General features: G+C 43.0%; 1 long non-coding RNA gene across 1 annotated transcript; it reads left to right on the forward strand.

Moving 5' to 3' along the window:
* The first annotated feature begins 1823 nt into the window (after positions 1-1823).
* Positions 1824-14935, forward strand: LOC127647159 (uncharacterized). Its single transcript, XR_007971017.1, has 5 exons — positions 1824-1947; positions 2099-2361; positions 4216-4411; positions 14663-14702; positions 14805-14935. It is a non-coding gene; the product is annotated as an uncharacterized LOC127647159 (long non-coding RNA).
* The last annotated feature ends 2750 nt before the right edge of the window (positions 14936-17685 follow it).

Genomic DNA, 17685 nt, shown 5'->3' on the forward strand with positions numbered 1-17685 from the left:
AGATCGACCAGAGGTAAGAGCAACAGATGTGTGACTCGTAGCTCGCTGCATACACGACCATCGGCTCCAAAGAACATTTCTGAATGAAACAGACGCATTTCCCCGCCTTTATACCCGTATGTCCAGAGGCGGGACATGCAAATTCTGTCTGCCAACTTCTCAATGGCCTTTTTTCATAGATCAGCGGTATATTCGGTGCTCAATGGAGACCCCTAGTGTCGCTTCTTCGACACAACGTCGAAGTGAGCAACAGACGGGGAACTACATTTTTCAAGGCACTTCAGGGGGACTTTAGAAAGCAAAATGAAACCGTAATAATGTCAGATTCTGTAAATATTTAATTTTGTTAAACACTTTTTCTCTAAAAATTTTCACTGACCCCTTAGCACCCCCTTGCTTCCCCCTGGGTGTCCATGGACCCCAGTTTAAAAGCCCCTGCATATGGATGCTTCAGTGCTAATAGACATGGCCCAAAAACCACAAAACTCTAAATTTAGATTTCAAATTGTGCATAAATGCTCATAGAGTAATTGAAGGCAAAGTGGGAATTAAGATAAACTGAGAAGGAATGACAGACAGGTCACAATCATTCTGACCAGTGTCTCTGCAATTTCAGCCAGCAGGAATTCCAGCAGTCTTTAATATTAGGGCAGTTCAGTAACAGTCACACACCGCCAGCACTTCATCATAGTTAAGGCACCGATCTATGGATGATCACTTCTCAAGGCAGTAACACATTCAGGCTCAGCTAGCCTCACGTTAACAACTTAAATCTAAATATTCTTTTAGTCTCGACTCACTTAGTGATGAAAGAGAAATAAAGTGTTGAAAAACACAGTCTGAGTTTGTCCAGGCATAAGAGCACTGATAGGGACAGACCAGTAAATCTGAGGTAAGAAGTTTGCTAGAGAGCTAATGCTCTCTGATTACCTATGAAACCTTTACTAAACTTCTAGCAAAAGCCATTAACTCACAACACACACACACACACACACACACACACACACACACACAAACATTTAGAACATTTAGAAAACTCTGAGTGCCTCCTGTTGCTTTCCAGATGTGAATTCAAGGACTGATTGTCCTGATCGATTAGCTTCACTTTCTGATTGAAGCCACTGAAATTATTAAAGAGGAGGTTGATTAGCAAGCTCTTGCAAGGTGAAGACACAGCTAAATCAATTGCCTTGCTAAGTGCCTCACACAGAAAAATCTCTTTCATTCTAATCTGATGGAGAACTTCCCAATGAGCTCGGAATCTCAGGATTGTGTGCCATTCAGAATTTAATTGAGAATGCTGTTTAAATTCCAAATAAATTAGTTAACATAAACAGGGCGCAAAATTATAATTTGAATTCAGGGAGGTATAAAAAAATTACTAAAATTAAACAAAATGTATTAAATTACTGTAAGCAGAGTTTTTAATAATATATTTTTCTATAATTTGTAATTACCTATAAAGATGTTGTCATTCAGAATATTTGAGGTATTCCAAGAAACATTAGATGATACAGGCATTAATTATCAATGACTTAAAAGCCACCTATAAAGATCTGTATTTAATTTACAGTATGTATATATTTAAATAATTGTATTTAATACATTTAATTTTATGGACCGTGAAGGAATACTTCATTAGGTGAGTTCACCGGTTTGTTCTGCTTGTTTTGATTGTCTCTACCTCATGTGTGTCAGGTGCCCCCGGTATGCGTGATCAGCATTTCCATTCAGTGTGCTGACGGCACCAGTCTCTCATGTTCTTTGCTAGATTGTTGTTGTGTGTTCTAGTAACTCACCTTGCTCTCTCTGCCTCAGTCAATCCTATCTCGTGTTTCTGTGTTGGTTGCCAGTCTCTGCCTGTGTGTCTGGATTGCGTTTACCATACAGCCTGCATCTTCACTCACCATTTTCCTCACTGACTCTGCACCTGAGTATTCCTCACAGGTATGCTCTTCACACTGCCATGATACACGCACTCTTACAAACACACTTTTCACCTGAGGATTCCTCACAGATCTGCTCTTCATACTGCCATGATGCACACATGCCTAAGAACACGCTCGCATTTGGATCTCTTGTTTTGTGCCACTTACAGAACAATCTAGCCAGAATAGATCCAGCAGAGGAGTCCAGCCTTCGGTCCACTCTCATTACTTGGACGTCAGCAAGATCAGATCTCCGCTTCCAACTGGACCATGGAGATGATGTGTTAGATGATGGTGTCACTTTGTTTGTTATAGCAACTCTGTCAGCCTCCTGATACCGGTACCTTCACGGAAGCGCCCATACTGGCCTTGGAAGTTACCCACAGCTTTGGATGTTCTGAGCCCTGTCTCAACCCTCCAGCTCCATTCTCAGGTGAGGAATTTCTCTCTGTGTTCCTTGTCCTCTTTTTCATGTGAATAGTCGGTGCAGGGATCCTCACTGTTTACCAGCCTTGCTGTGTTTCTGAGTTTGACATTTAATACATTTTGTGAACTGTTTCTTCGCATTTGGATCTCTTGTTTCGTGCGACTGACAAGAATGTGTTATGCATGCTAAATTAATGCCAAGAATGCAAAAAAAATATTTTTTTCTGAAAATAATGCAGGAAATTATTGGTGCAGTATTGCAAGATTAAAAAAATCTTAATCGTGGTAGTAATTGTTTTGATATAGAATTTAGCATAGATAAATATGCCTAATTAATTTCAGTTAATAAATAGCCATAAAGTAATATAATAACTAGTCAAAATATATGAAGTAATTATTTATGTTTGATGCAAAACTTGTGTTGGACTAATGAGTTTCCTTTGTTTTGTGACTTAAATGTAATTTCTTTACAATTTAACATCCTGTGGGGTGTGGCTATTTACATTTACATTTATGCATTTGGCAGACGCTTTTATCCAAAGCGACTTACAGTGCACTTATTACAGGGACAATCCCCCCGGGGCAACCTGGAGTTAAGTGTCTTGCTCAAGGTCACAATGGTGGTGGCTGTGAGGATCGAACCAGCGACCTTCTGATTACCAGTGATGTGCTTTAGTCCACTACGCCACCACCACTCCATGGTCTATTTCAATTCAAATTCATCAACTGATATAGATGCAATTCTTAAAACTATTATATCTGCACCACTAGAATCACTAAAAATAATTGCAAAAATAATTTGTTCAAACAGGGTTTTTTCATTTTTTTAAATACTCCCTCATTTGTCACTAGTCAAATGCACAAAGGGTCCCGCCCTGCCCCAACAAACGTGATCCTCAAATAAACAAATTAATGTTTTGAAAGTGCCACAGCATTTACAACCCACTAATGATTTACTTATAGCTGATTCTGCACATTATACTGGGATAAGATAATTATATAACATTAAAACAATCCAACTTCACTTTTACAGTACATTCTAAATGTCATATTACCCTGTCTGACACAGAGAACAAGTAATAAACCAGAGCATGAATTCAGCATCAAATAATTACTGTCTTAATGCAGTAGCCGATTTCCAAAAGTGTTTGAGTGCTTTAAGATAAACAAGCAATGTTCTTCACTCTTGCAAAACAATGGTGTAACATCAAGCAAAATATTCCAAACTTAACATGCAACACTTTCAGGGCACTATCATAAACACACTAAATGTTGACAATGTTGTGTAATTTTCTTCTTTATGACTTTCAAAGAAAGCACAGGCTTAAATCCATCCTGTCGAATGTTTTTGCCACCATAAATCCATTGCTGTGGGTTTACTGCTGTACCTCAGCTTATTTGGAGTAGAAAATCAGTGACCTCTGAATATAGACCAATCAAACACTGATAAGCCCTCATAAACTGTCAAACCGGGGAAAGTCAAAATTCCAGCCTTTGGCCTAACAGATATATATCGACTTCATACAAACACTTTCTACACTGAACCTGTTCCTGTGTGCTATATTTAAAATAGAAACACAGAGCAAAGGAATGGCTACTATGGCTTGCAGTTTTAAGTTTCCAATGATGTTCAAGTGGTGATGTCATTGTCTGGTAAGGGAGCAGGTGATGGGGGCCTGGCTGAAGGGAGGAAATGTCAGAGTCAGGCAGGGATCAGCCAAACTGCTTGGAGGTGTGAGTCAATGCATTAAGCTCCCTTTGATTAAGCACTTACCCACTCTGTTCTAAATAGGCTTTCAAAGGCCTGGGAATATTGAACAGGAAATAATCATATTGTAAATACCATTTTCTCTCTGCCTAGGTTTTGGCCTCAAATTCCCCATCTGTCTCTGCTTGAAGGGGTGTGTAGGCCAAAGAGGCAATTATCGAGTCCACTAGAGGTTAAGTGGGACCTGCCATAAGATGAATTGGTGTTCCTCTGCTGTATTGTCATGGAGCAAAGGCTGATTGTTGGAACTGCAACATGTGGAAACATGGAACCACACTTTACTCAGGGTGTAGGTGGCCTCAAAACCATTTTAAAGCTGTTTATTTATTGTTAAATATAAGGATAAGTTCTTTAGGCCAACACACACACACACACACAAAGAAATTGTGGTCACACTTTATTTTACAGTGTTCATGTTACTGTGTATTTACATAAGTAATTACTGATTAATCAAATTAATCAAGTATTTGCTGTGTAATTATTTTGTAGAACTGCTTTTACGTACATATTGTTATTGTTATTACTATAGTAATTAGTAATATGAACCATGGTGGAATGAACCACCACATCCTCACACGGTTCTACACCAGTACTGTAGAGAGCATCCTGACTGGCTGCATCACCACCTGGTACGGCAAAAGCACCGCCCACAACTGCAAAGCCCTGCAAAGGGTGGTGCGAACTGCCAGAAACATCATCGGAGGTGAGCTTCCCTCCAGGACATATACACAAGGCGGTGTGTGAAAAAAGCTCTGAGGATCATCAGAGACTCCAGCCACCCGAGTCATGGTCTGTTCTCACTGCTACCATCAGGCAGGCGGTATCGCAGCATCAGGACCCGCACCAGCCGACTACATGACAGCTTCTTCCCCCAAGCAGTCAGACTGTTGAACACTTGATCTATCAGGATCAATAATTAGCACTGCAATTTATTAACCTATAATCTCACACTGGACTGTCAACATATTCTCCTCAATTCAACTACTTATATATATTTCATATTGTAAAACAGTTAAAGGATGGGAAAGGAGGAGGCGAGAACCGGCTTGACGATATAAATCATAGTTTAATGGAAAACTTAAAAGACAACACAAACATACATGACGGACATGTCCGCTAACGATCTCTCTCTCCCGCACGGCCCTCTGCAGTCAGCCTTTAAACCTCACGGAGGCATAATTAGCCTAATACGGGACCGGGTGTGTAGAAGTATGTTGTTTATTGTAATTGGTATATGTCTCGTCACTGTCATGACTGCTATGTTGCACTGAACTGCACACAAGAATTTCACCTACTGTTGCACTTGTGTACATGGTAGTGTGACAATAAAGTGATTTGATTTTGATTTGATTTGATTTGATTTAATAATAACATGTAATTTTGTAACAAAGACAATGTAAAATAAAGTGCCATGGAATTTTTCATCAGTTCCAGGAGCTTCAGTACCGTACTTGAACAGACATAGCAACCAGACTCATGATGACAGAATTATGTAAATGCAGAAAAGAGCAGACACAAAATGTACATATATAGGGAATCCTTATGTACATGTATGTGCCAGAAGGTACAGTATGAGAATGTTCAGATAGTATAATAAATATTATAAATAAATGCTATGTGCAGTATATTAAGGTTTATACTACTGGAAAATGGGAGCCTTGCATGTTTTTATCTCCTTATTAAGATATGAATTTCCATTTTTACTAAACCGTACATACTGTATATTAAATTGCACAATGCTGGAATATTGCATTGTGCGAGATCCATGCAGTGGCCCACAAAAATGATTTGCTCTAACAGGAAGCCACACTTGAATCAACAAATTACATTTCTTAAATAACAAAATATCGAGCAAGGTAGCACATGCAAACAAATTATTTGTGCCCTAGAACTCAGAACTACTTCGCTTGTCTTGTCCATTTTTACAATTACATTAAAATGACAAGTTGATTCACTGCATGGAAAAAGATGGTTTCCCCTCAAGTTAACATCGTTGTCCAAGTAGTCGTAAAAGTAGGCACAGATGTGATTAATCCTTAACTATGTTCCTCTAAAGTTTGACTACCAGAAAGAGTCCAATATTATATATATATATATAATATATTGAATAATCATGCTAAATTGCTAATTTGGTACTAGAAAATCCCTTGAAAATATCAAACACTGCTGAAAAAAGCAATTTGGTTCATTAAATTTAATATTTATTATCCGTATGCCCCAAAATGACAGAGAATTTTATGTTGTTTCCGCTGTAATGACGGAAAAATCCAGCAGGATGCACCGCCATGTCCGTCAACCCCAGAGGGTTAAGACTGAGCCGGTGTGTGTGTGTGCTTATACATCAGTAACAGACCTATTCATGCTTAAGACTGTGAGAGACTCGCTAGCGTCCAGTCCAACTCACTGCAGCACAAATGTCCTGGACTGCAATGCCCTTAAACAGTGCCCAGAGTGTGGTCATGCCTCTCGTGGAATGAGCTCTCAAGCCCTTTGAAGACAGCAGACTGGCGCTTTTAGAAAATAATAGATCATTTCAAGATGGTTTAAGGAAATTACGGTTTAAGGAAGTGACATCTTTTTGTTCCTTGAACATATTCTGCTAGTTATCGAACTCAGACTGCATTCCAAATGGGATAAATCACCCTCCCAAGGGCCTCCCGGCCTCCCATTTTGCCCACCCTCCCGGTGGGCAAATGTGTTGTATGTACACCTTCAATGTCAAATTTGAATAGGAGGAGAACATTTGGCATCTTTCTCAAAATAACTGCTTTCAACAGATCAATCTTTATTCATAAACAAATTTATTATGTGTAAAAGTATAAAAAACATCAACAAACCCATTTACTTAAAGTGGTGGAACATAGTGCAGAACAAAGTGCAGACATTAAGTTACCCTAACAGAGCATTGTGTATCAAAAAGTTCTAAATAAATATAATTAATGCATTAACTCCCATGGCGCTGGATAAAACTCTGGGCAACCAGCCTTTGGAAGGAGAGGAGATCTCTTTCTCCCTCTATACATGACTGGTATGAATGAATGAAAGAATGAATTTTCAATGGGTGGGTATTGAATGAATGAAATAATTAATAAATACATGTGTGGCAGGACCACACCCGGTCCCGTACTAGGCTAATCAAGCCTCCGTGAGGGATAAGGGTCGACTACAGAGGATCGTGCAGGAGAGAGAGATGTCCGTCATGTGTGTTTGTGTCCTTGATTAAGTTTCTCATTAAAATATAATTTATATCGTAAAGCCGGATCTCGCCTCCTCCTTTCCCTTGAACTACATTACACTGGTGCCGAAATCCGGGAAGGAGGAGGGATACGCCGTAGTAGAGTTCTCGCTGACCGCGAGTGGAGAAGGGGCTACTAGCCGAACGCCTGGAGCGGTCAGGGGCGCTACCAGGGGCGCAGGAGTCACCTACTGGCCGCTGAAACGCAGCAGGGTTTGAGACCGCCGACCGCGAGCAGGGAGGGGCTCGCTGTCGACCGCCTGGAGCGGGAGAACCGCTGCCAGGGGTGGGGGAGACCCCTTCTGTTCCCCAAGAACGCGGCGGGGCATTCCGTCCGCTAGGGGCTGGAGGACTGCCTCTGATCCGCCCGGAGAGGCGCAGCTGTCGTCCGATAGAGGGTGGAGGAGTGGCCGAGGAACAAGCTGCGGCGTATCAGAGAACTGGCGAGAGAGAGTTTTTTTTTTTTAATCTCTCTCTCTCTCTCTCACTGCCGCACGGCGTTGGCCTACAGTGTTTTTGGGGGGGTACTGCACTGTTACAGGAGGTACCCCCCCAGTTTATTTCTTGTTCCCTCCCCTTGTCCCCTCCCTCGTCCAGGTAGATGGGGATGACCTGCCGGCAGAAAGGGGGGGGGTGTACATCATGCTGTGGGCTCCCCAGCCTGAGAGAACGAGGGAGGAATGTGGCAGGGTGGAGGGCGGGGCTGGGTCGTGATCCTACACACCCGGTCCCGTATTAGGCTAATCAAGCCTCCGTGAGGGATAAAGGTCGACTGCAGGGGATCGTGCGGGAGAGAGAGATTGTTTACACATGACGGACATGTCCGTCATGTGTGTTTGTGTCCTTGTTTTAAGTTTCTCATTAAAATATAATTTAAATCGTAAAGCCGGTTCTCGCCGCCTCCTTTTCCTTGAACTCCTTTACAACATGTTTTGTTTTTGTGTCATGCCACCTAACATATAGACCCCATCTTCCAACCTGCCACCCCGCAGCCTTCTATTTTCTGCCGTTAGATCTGAACCGTGGTCAGTGATGCAAGAATCTGATCCTATGTACTGTATTGGCAACACCACTATGACTTGGCCCCATTTGATACAATGTGATCGAAATGGGAATTCTTTGCCATCAGCCACTCTGCTTTCAGCCTTAATTTACTCTATAGAGATTCACTGTGCCTTTTGAAAGAAATTAATTAATCACCAACAGATTGGCTTTTGCAATAAAACAGCTGTGGTCTGTGCCCCCCTCCCCCCTACAACCTCCCTCTTTGGGTCCACTTTGGGCTGCTAATGATATCTATAATAGAAACTAATGAAATAGCCTTGGAAATGGTCAATGGTTCAAGCTGAATGACCTAACTGCTATTTGTATCAGTTTGCATAGATTGTACCTGGATATAATTAATGGCCTTTGTAGCATTGTGTACTCAGTGCCATCTGGAGGGTTTCAGTTCATTGTCCTGACTGCATGGGGAAGCAGAACAAGAGAGCAGGCCCCATAGGTACTGTTAACTACTGTCTAACATTTGAGTTTGCCTAAACACAAGGTGGTAAGATGGCTAAAACTGGGTAAGGCTCTCTGGGACGGTCCTCAGCTGGTTCAGGTCATATCTAGAAAGGAGGGGTCACTATCTGAACAACTATGAATCTGAGTGGACATCCATGATGTGTGGAGTCCCACAATGCTCAGTTCTTGCACTGCTGCTGTTCAACCTGTATATGTTCCCTCATAGCCAAATTATGATAAGAACAAAATTGTGTACCATAGCTCTGCAGAAGACACCCAGATTTATCTAGCCCTATCGCCAAAGGACTACAGCCCCATAGAATCCCTGTGCCAGTGCATTGATGAAATGAACAGTTGGATGTGCCGAAACTTCCTTCAATTAAACTGACAAGACAGAGATCATTGTATTTGGCAACAAGAGACTTAAATAAGTGGCGAGTCCACTTGTTGTTATCAAATTCCCACATGCATTTCACAATAGAGTGTTTGCATTTGAATAGTCTTCAAACAAGACTAGCATTGGATTGATCTCCTCTGCAGCCATTATTCATAGTTTTCTCAAATATTGTGGTTAATTATACTGGTGTTTTTGTTTTCTTAGCCTGAACCTTAGATGGATTTAATCAACGTGTCTTATGCCACTAGGAACATTAACGATGCAAATAGCACATATTTAGCCATATCTAATGGGGTCTTCGTGTTTTCAGACAATAATATAGACTTATTTGAGGCTTTTGTTGGCTGAATTGATTGCATACTTTGTTTAGTGTACTGCAATTCACTTTTGATGTTTATGCATATTGTAATTAGCCTACAGAGGCCAATATTTGGTGAGCAATACTTGATGTTTTCTTAATTGACTAATTTCACCAGTGCTTTTGCTCAGATTTATTGGCATATTCTTTGTTGAGAATGTTCAGGTTATAAAAAAAAAAAAAAAAATCTATTTTCTTCTTGGAAAGAACGTTAGTGGTAAAGCGCCTCAGTCTGGATTGAATCCTTAAGAGGTTGTTTGACATCAGGTTTGATACCGAGTCTGTCTTTGATCAGTGCTTGTCAGATCCAGAGAGTTAAATGTGACTGGGTGACAGCACCTGCGACTTGGCAGGAAAGATTATTCTGTGTCAATATTCATTAACCTGGGCCATTGCCATCAGTATGCTAATGAGTGTAAGTGAAAGACTTTATCTACAGGGACATGTCCACGTGGCTCCACGTTTAATTTTCATATTTAAATAACTGTTCTCTCGAATGCACCATGTTTGCAATCTAAAATCACAGTGTCCTTCTCCACTGGTTCTGAATACAGGGAAAACAATAGAGAAATGCTTGTGTTTATCCTCTAAAAGCAAATGAACATTCTAATACAGTTGCTGATAGTTATGGACTGCTAATATGAACGTCTAGGTTACGGATGTAACCTCTGTTCCCTGATGGCGGGAACGAGATGTTGTGTCGAAGAAGCTACACTAGGGGTGTCTGCTCGTGAGGGGACCATACCGCAGAAAATACACACAGGGGGAAAGTCCACGTAGGAGCCCTGACCTGTGGAAAACCTATTCCAGTACAGGGTAGATCTGAGTACCCGCAGTGGATTGGGTCGGCAAATTCCTCCGCTGAATTGCAGACCCAGAGGGCTAGGGAGGAGTCATCCAGGGAGCCGAGTGATTGGGATCGCCTTTGAGAAAAAGCGCACAGTTTTACCTCAACCGAGGGAAAGAGCGGCAGATACAAGCAATCCACCCGGTCAGTCCGTCAGCTGTTTTACCGAGTTCTACTGGCTCGGATCTGAGAAAACAGGGGACGAAACTGACTCTAACATGAGATTGAAAATATCTCAAAGTTATTAGGTGTTGCCCAACCCGCTACTCTGAATATGATGAGATGCCTCTGGCCAGTGCCTACGAGGACGCAACACTCCTTGTTGAGTGTTCCCGGACCCGCGGGGTTGTCAGCGATAGACCAATGAAATGGCGTCCACCACCCAGTGGGAGAGCCTCTGTTTGGAGACAGCGTTCCCTTTACGCTGTCCACCAAAGCAGACAAAGAGCTGCTCAGAACGTCTAAAGCTCTGCGTGAGGTCCGCAAAGCACATACCGGACACAGCAATGAAGGGGGTGGGTCTGCATCCTCCCAGGGCAGTGATTGCAGGTTCACTATCTGGTCTCTGAAGGGCGTGGTAGGAACCTTGGGCATGTAGCCCGGCCACCGTCTTAGGATCACATGTGTGTCTACCGGACAGAACTCCAGGCAAGTGTCGCTGACAGAGAACGCTTGCAGGTCCCCGACCATCTTGATGGAGGCGAGTGCGATCAGTAGGGCCATCTTTAGGGAGACGGTCCTGAATCCAACTGATTGTAGCAGCTCGAAGGGGGTCTCTGAAGGCCCAATAGGACCACTGAGAGATCCCAGGAGGGGAAAAGGCTTGGCCGGGAGGGATTTAACCTCCGGGCGCCTCTTAGGAACCTGATAATCAAGTCGTGCTTACCCAAAGTCTTGCCATCTACTGCGTCGTGGTGGGCTGCGATAACAGTTATATACACCTTCAAGGTGGATGGTGACAGCCTCCCCTCCAACCTCTCCTGCAGAAATGAGAGCACTGACCTGACTGCGCACCTTTGTGGGTCTTCGGCCCGAGAAGAACACCAATTCGTGAACAAGTGCCACTTTAGGGCGTAAAGTTGCCTGGCAGAAGGGGCTCTGGCTTAGTTGTTCGTGTCTATGATTGCAAGTGGTAGATCAGCTAGATCTTCAGTGTCCCGTCCAGGGGCCAGACATGGAGGTTCCAGAGGTCTGGGTGCGGTGGCCAGAGCGTGCCCCGTCCCTGAGAAAGAAGGTCTTTCCTCAGGGGACTTTGGCAGGGAGGGGGGAGTACGAGCTCTGAGAACCACTTGAGTCGCTGCTGGCTCCAAAGGAGGAGACGACAGGCGAGTTGTGACATGTGGCGGAAGCGTACTCCGCAATGGCAATTTATGTATGCTACCGCGGCGGTGCTGTCTGATCTGATCAAGACGTGTTTGCCCTGAACCAGTGGGAGAAAGCTGGGCAAAGAATACAGTCAACAACTCTAGGCAGTTGATGTGCCAGTGCAGCGGGGCCCCTTTCCAATGGCCCGCAGCTGCGTGCCTGTTGCACACGGCGCCCCAACCCAATTTGCAGGCATCGGTCATGACCTGGACACATCGGGACTCCTGATGCAAGGGGACTCCTGCCCGCAGAAAACAGAGGTCTGTCCAGGGTTTTAATGTTTGGCGGCAAGCTGGAGTGACCATCACACGGTGTGTGACGTGGCGCCATGCTCGTCTCGGAACTCGAGTCTGGAGCCAGTGCTGAAGCGGTGTCATATGCATCAACCCCAGCATCGTGACTGCCGCGGAGGACGCCGTATGCCCCAGGAGCCTCTGGAAAACTTTGAAAGGGACTGTAGTACCTGGCCTGAAGGGGGTGTGGCATACCAGCTCTGACTGCACGCTCGTTGGTGAGGCACGCTGACATTGAGACTGAGTCTAACTCCATGCCGAGAAAAGAGATGCTCTGAACCGGGGTGAGCTTGCTCTTTTCCCAGTTGACCTGAAGCCCTAAGCGGCTGAGGTGCCTGAGCACCTGGTCCCTGTGGGCGAATAGTAACTCTCGAGAGTGGGCCAGGATGAGCCAGTCATCGATGTAGTTGAGTATGCAGATGCCGGCTTCTCGGAGCGGGGCAAGGGCTGCCTCTGCGACCTTCATAAAGACGCGAGGGGACAGGGACATGCCGAAGGGGAGGACCTTGTACTGATACGCCTGGCCATCGAACGTGAACCGTAGGGGGGGTGGCTGGCAAACCGAATTGCGTAACTGAGTCGGATGGTCCTGGCCAGCCAGCGTGATGGGTTGGGAAGTGAAAGCCACGCATCCAAACTCCATGCTAGGGGCACTAACGGAACGATTGTTTTTGACATCACAGCAGGTCAGAGCAGGCAATACGGCATCGGGAGGAAAAGGTCCGTCCCGAGGCTCTGGTGCTGAGAAAAGACTCAAAGCACTTACCTTGCTCCGCACAACCAACAGGGGGCGGGTTAGTGACTGAGGAGGAGGTCCGGTGGAGGCATCCTCTAGACTCGTCAGAACCGGCTGCCCAGGGAACAGTCGTGGGGCTGAAGACGGGAGGTCTGCGTCCAGCATGCCGGGACTGTTGAGGTGTGGCAGCAGAGTGCCGAGACACAAAGGAAATAGCTCTTTTATTGAGAATGTGGGTACCACAGCCCTGAGGGGGTGCAGCAAATGAAATAAATTCAAATAAGGATTGTCCTCCCGGCCCTCCACCGGGGGAAGGAGTGGCCTGCTTACCAACTCTGGAGTGAACGTCTTAGGAGCGCCTGGGAGCCTTCCGGGTCCTCGAGGGGGTCCGTGAGACAGGGGGGCATGCACTTACTGTGGGGCGCTCGATGCAGGGGCTGAGAGCTGGGGCTGGGTTGAGGTGGAGCTGCAAATTTTTTAGCTGCAGGAGGACACCCTCGGCAAGCAGACGGGGCTTGGCTCGTGGTGGCAGGCTTGCGGTGTGGCAAGATATCTGAAATGGCCGTCTGCTTTTTCACCGTGGAGAACTGCTGGGCGAAGCCCTCGATGGTGTCACTGAAGAGGCCGAACTGGGAGACAGGGGCGTCAAGGCGTGATCGGCACCCAGACCCGAGGAACCAATCATCCAGCCGTGAAGGCTGTGGGGAGGACGGAGGGTTCCTGTCAAGCCCCAAGGTGACGCAGCCCGGGCAAGCATGTCGGCCATCTGTCCATCAGCCGCAGACTGGGCGTGCCGACCCGTGGGTCGCAGCCCAATCGAGTCTTCTGCGTCAGATGCCGGAACACTCTCCGATGCAGCGGTGAGGTCATCATCCAGCTCGGGGGGCTCAAGGGGATAAGCAGACTGGCCGTGAGGTGAGCCGCTGTCACCCAGAGCCCGGGCGGAAGTCAACGAGCGTGTCGTGGGGGACAGGTGGTTTGTGGAGATGGACCCGGTCGAAACCGAGCCTGCTGCCATCCCCAAAGGATCTTATTCAATAAATATGGTGGTGTTAAAAATTGCTTCCATGTTTTCACGCACGAGGGCATTTTCCCATAGTGAGATACCTCACTGTTATCAGAGAACCGGGGTTACACACGTAACCATACGTTTTCTGAAGGTTTTGAAAGAGGGGCTAAAAGATAAATGAAATTAGACAAAGTGTGTATTGAAATTGTGGTGCAAGATCATTTTCTTCCATTTAATCATGATTAAAGGCTCATTTACACTCTATAACATTGATGAAGAGACCCCATTTAAATGAGCTGACAGCATCCCTCTGTTGAATAACCTTGACAGTCACTGACAAGAATTCTTTCACTTCTTTCATTTTAAAGGGATAGTTCACCCAAAAATTTACATTCTCTCATCAATTACTCACTCTCATGCCATCAAAGATTGTATTTTTTCTACAGAACACAAACACATTTTTTTAGAAGAATATCTCAGATCTGTTGGTACTCACAATGCAAGTGAATGGTGACTAGAACTCTGAAGGTCCAAAAAGGACATAAAGCAGCATAAAATTAACCCATATGTGGTTCAATCCAGTGGTTAAATCCATATATTCAGAAGCGATGATAGGTGAGGGTGAGAAAAAGATCAATATTTAAGTAACACAGTAGTTCAGACATATAATTCAAAATATCACTCAATATGAACATTAAACTCACCAAATCCCTTTTTGAAACAACTACAGTTTCTGTATTGATTCTCCCATGTGTGTCTGTAATTAATTATATTTTTCACTCTGGTTTTCTCAGACTTCTCTGGCTTAAACAATGTTTAAATCACTCAACAAAGGTAAGCTTATGTATTATAAACTTACTAAGGGGTTTAAGTCTTAATTTAAGGATTATTTCTGTCTAATTTCTCTTTTCTTCCACATGTCTTTCTCTGATGCAGTTCCAGCAAGTTCTGTGAACAATCTAACTTTTTCTGAAATGGGTGGGGTAGGTTAACTACAGGATTAAACTGACTGGTCATTTAAAATCTGAAGTGCAATTATTCTGTTTTAATTGTTTTTTCATTGCTGCAATATTTTACAAGTTCAATTTGGTTGAATAAAATATGTGTTTATTCAATTTCACCTGTCTGATACATTATTTCTTTGTTCTATGTTTGGCTATAAATATACTTTAAATATAACTGGGCTGTGTTCTTAGGGTTTATTGTCCTGTTGGAAGGTGAACATTCAGCTCAGTCTGTGGTCCTGAGCGCTCTGGACCAAGTTTTCATGAAGGATATCTGTGCGGTGTTCAGCTTTCCTTCATCTCTGATCAGTCCCCTAGACCTTGCCGCTAAAAAACACCCCCACAGCACAGGGGCGTCGGACTGGGGGGGTAAAGGGTACCGAGTACCCAGGGCCCGAGGCAGGGGGGGCCCCTTAGAAGTCAGTTTTCTATACATACATATTTGGTACGGGGGCCCAGCAAGATGGTTTGTACCCAGGGCCCAAAATTTGGTGCTACGCCCCTGCACAGCATGATGCTACCACCACCATGCTTCACCTTTGGGATGGTATTGTGCAAGTGATGAGCAGTACCTGGTTACCTCCAGACATGATGCTTGAAATTCAGGCCAGACAGTACAATCTTTGTTTCATCAGACCAGATAATTTTGTTTCTCATAGTCTGAGAGTCATTAAACCCTCTGGGGTCTGAGGGTGTTTTGGGCCCTGGAGATGTTTTGACATGCCTTGAAATTTGTGTTTTTTTCAGTTGCTTAAAAACACATTAATGGCTAAAGTCTTATAACACTGTATTCAGCACAAACTGGGCTACAATAATACGTGAGCAACATGTGTGTACATATTTGTATTTTTGAGAAAATAACGTTTATGCATGGTTTTTAAAAAAACTAACATTTTAAGTCATTGAAATAAGGCCATATAACACATAAAAACATTTGTCCACAAGCCCTTTGAGAACTGGATCTTGTAGCCTAGAGTTTATGATACAAAATTATGTGAAAACCATCCTGATCACTCATTCATACAAAACAATATAGTAATTTAACTTTTGTAAGACACTTTTAGTGTTAGAAAGGTCATATGTGAGGAGGCGTGAACTATAATGAATAATGATGTGATTCACACCTGAGGAGACAAAGAATCCTCCCCTGGGCCTATCAATGAGGAATGTGACAGAAAGACTTACTGATCAAAATTAAGTGTAAGTTAAAAGAAGTAATCGACTAAACATTTTCTTTACATAAAGACTTTACTTAATTTTAGACCTACACTACCGTTTAAAGTCTCTTCTGCCTAACAAGACTGTATTTATTTTATCCAAAATACAGTAAAAACATTGATATTGTGAACTCTTTTTACAATTTAAAAGAACAGTTTTCTATTTGAATATATTGTAAAATGCAATTTGTGATCAAAGCTGAATTGTCAGCATAATTTCTGCAGTCTTCAGTGTCACATGATCCTTCAGAAATCATTATATATACAGATCTTTTAAAATGGGCATATTTACATCACATTTGACACATTTACACTTCAACACATATTTGCAAGCACAAACTTTGTTGATGATATGTACATGTTTATATAAAATAGCATATCAACTAATGAAAACTAAATGACTTACTCGTCCAAAATTGTATCCTCGGCTGGATCAAGTCTCTTTTCAAAATACAAACATTCATCGGAGTTCCGCTCTTCTTCTGAGGATAATGTTAACTCTTTGTCACTATCCAAGAGTTTCCTCACTTTTGTATCGTGCGATCTTTCAAAAACGCAGAAAAGTGAATGAACCTTGTTTTTAACGCACAGTCGGTGGTGTTTACCATTTGCATTGATCAACTCAGCACATTACCGTATGAATAGTGCACTCTGCCCGTGGGTGTGATCACATTAGGGATAATTAGCTGTGCCAGGAGAAACTGTACATCGCTTTGTTTCATACAGATTACATTGCAGAAGAATATTTGTTTTACATGTTAATTGTTTTATTTAAAAGTAGACATTTTAAGTTTTCTTTAAACATTTGTTTCATGTTTGTGTGATAAGTATTCGCAGAGTTTCAGTTAATTGTTTTGACGTGTTTCAGATATATGCTCGCGAACAGACACTGCTGAAAGCTCACCCTTTTAATTTTCTTTATTTTACAAAAGCACAAAGTTTTGTTGTTATTGTGAGTGTACACAAATAAAAGTAGACCCTTTATAGTCTCTAATGATGTCTTACACTTAACTGTATGCCCCAAAATGACAGAATTTTTGTATGTGACTTTGGTGTTTTAATTTCTTCTCCAATCAATTCTCATAAATCAACCTAATTGCTCTTAGTCTGCCTAGCAACATAAAAGGTGTTAAGGAGGTGAGGCAGTTGCTTGTTGAGCAGCCGCAGAGAGAGAGAGAGAAGAATCCCAATATGCAAGAATGACACAAAAATGAACAGTTCTAACACTTGAAGAATATTCAGAGTTCAGAACAAGTAAGCTCAATCTACAGCAATTTTTGGCATAATGTTGATTACAATAAAAAATAATTTAGACTTTTCCCTCCTTTTCTTAAAAAAAAATAAGCAAAAAAATGAGGTTACAGTGAGGCACTTACAATGGAAGTGAATGTGGCCAATTTGTTTAGGGTTTAACCAGTTGATATGCAATTTCACCACATTCAGGAGTGACGTCACTCTGCTTACATTTACAATATAATATAATTTACCATCTATAAATGTAAATAATGTTAACAAATTATACATCTTTTCAAAAATCTAAAAGTTCAAAATTGATATCCAATCTCTGTTTCATGATAGCAATGCTCCATAAACAGC

This window comes from Xyrauchen texanus, chromosome 8 (genome assembly GCF_025860055.1).
Source record: "Xyrauchen texanus isolate HMW12.3.18 chromosome 8, RBS_HiC_50CHRs, whole genome shotgun sequence".
Lineage (NCBI taxonomy): Eukaryota > Metazoa > Chordata > Actinopteri > Cypriniformes > Catostomidae > Xyrauchen > Xyrauchen texanus.